The sequence below is a fragment of the Mustela putorius genome, unplaced genomic scaffold (genome assembly GCF_011764305.1).
Source record: "Mustela putorius furo isolate JIRA1106 unplaced genomic scaffold, ASM1176430v1.1 tig00537295_pilon_pilon_pilon, whole genome shotgun sequence".
NCBI classification, from domain to species: Eukaryota; Metazoa; Chordata; class Mammalia; order Carnivora; family Mustelidae; genus Mustela; species Mustela putorius.
In genome coordinates, this window is record NW_025422433.1 from 1,358,701 (window position 1) to 1,360,012 (window position 1,312).

General features: G+C 65.8%; 1 non-coding gene across 1 annotated transcript; it reads right to left on the reverse strand.

Annotated features, from left to right (window-relative positions):
- Positions 1-249: 249 nt before the first annotated feature.
- On the reverse strand, positions 250-331 carry TRNAS-GCU. Its single transcript has one exon. It is a non-coding gene; the product is annotated as a tRNA-Ser (tRNA).
- Positions 332-1,312: the final 981 nt, after the last annotated feature.

Below are 1,312 nucleotides of genomic sequence, written 5' to 3' on the forward strand. Positions count from 1 at the left end.
AACGAAATAAATCAATTAACAAACATTCCAGCAGAGGAGAATCGCTCCGAAGAAGCAGAAAATTTGATGGGGGAACGAAACATGAACGAAATAAATCAATTAACAAACATTCCAGCAGAGGAGAATCGCTCCGAAGAAGCAGAGGACAGGGCGGGCTCTACGCAGTTAGCTGGGTGCGGAGTGAGGAAAGAACTGAGAGAAAGCGCTAACTCGTCGCTCGGGATGCGCGGAACAAGAGGAAAGCAGAGCCGACGAGGGTGGGATTCGAACCCACGCGTGCAGAGCACAATGGATTAGCAGTCCATCGCCTTAACCACTCGGCCACCTCGTCGCACGGGAGCCCCGCCTGTCCGGGTTCTCCCTCCCCGCTGTCGTCCTCAAGTTGTGCCCCAGTAGGTCCCACCGCCTTTTCCCTGGCTTACTGGCCGCCACCAACCGTCTCAGTCCGGTGTCCGGAATTACCCCAGGCCGACCGCCCGGGAGCGCTGCGCGCGATCCTCCGCAAACCGCTGACGGCGGGCGCAGCCGCCTGCTCCTCCCCGCCCGCCGCCCCGGACGCGCACCCCGCTTTCCCGCGACGCATTCCTGCCTCCGGAGCGGAACCCGCCGTGCATTCCTGTGTTCCGGTGGCACTGGCCCTGCGAGTCCCTTTTTATGCGGCTTATCCGCACTCCAGGCCCGGGCAGGGGTCTCCAAAGCCTCGGCAGCCGGTGAGCACGAGTTTGGGGCAAAGCAAACTGCGCGAGCGCCCCGCGGGGAAGAGTCCGTCCGCCGCCCCCGGCGCGCTGACCCGTCGCGGCCCAGCTCCGGAGCGGCGGGGGTGCGAGCCGGCGCGGGACTCAGGGCGCCCGGTCCCCGCGCGGCTCCTCCCGGCTCAGCGTCGGGAACCGCACGCCGCGCCGCCGCGACCCTCCCACTCGTGAGAGTGCGCGTGCTCTTTGGTAGTGACGGCAGAATGGGGGGCATGTTCTTTCCCCCCAAAATCATGATGCTTTTTGCCTCCCCGTGAAATCTCTTGGCTGTGTTCCCCGCTGCGTCGCAGGGACGCCTCTCCCGCGTTCAGCAAATTTCAAGTCACCCTCCGGCCGCCCGCAGCTGCCCCTTGGGCTGTCCACCGCGCCACCGTCGCGCGGGTCGCGCTGAGCGCAGCGCACCCGCCAGCGCACACTCACCTTCGGAGACTCAAGGGCGAGCCCACGGCGCTCCAGGAGCCTCAAGACCGGTCCCAGGAGAGGCAGGGCGCGGTGCGCCGCGCGGCTCTCACTAAGCACGAGTTGCCCTGAAGTTCCGTGCGGACCACGCCCCCTCCGCG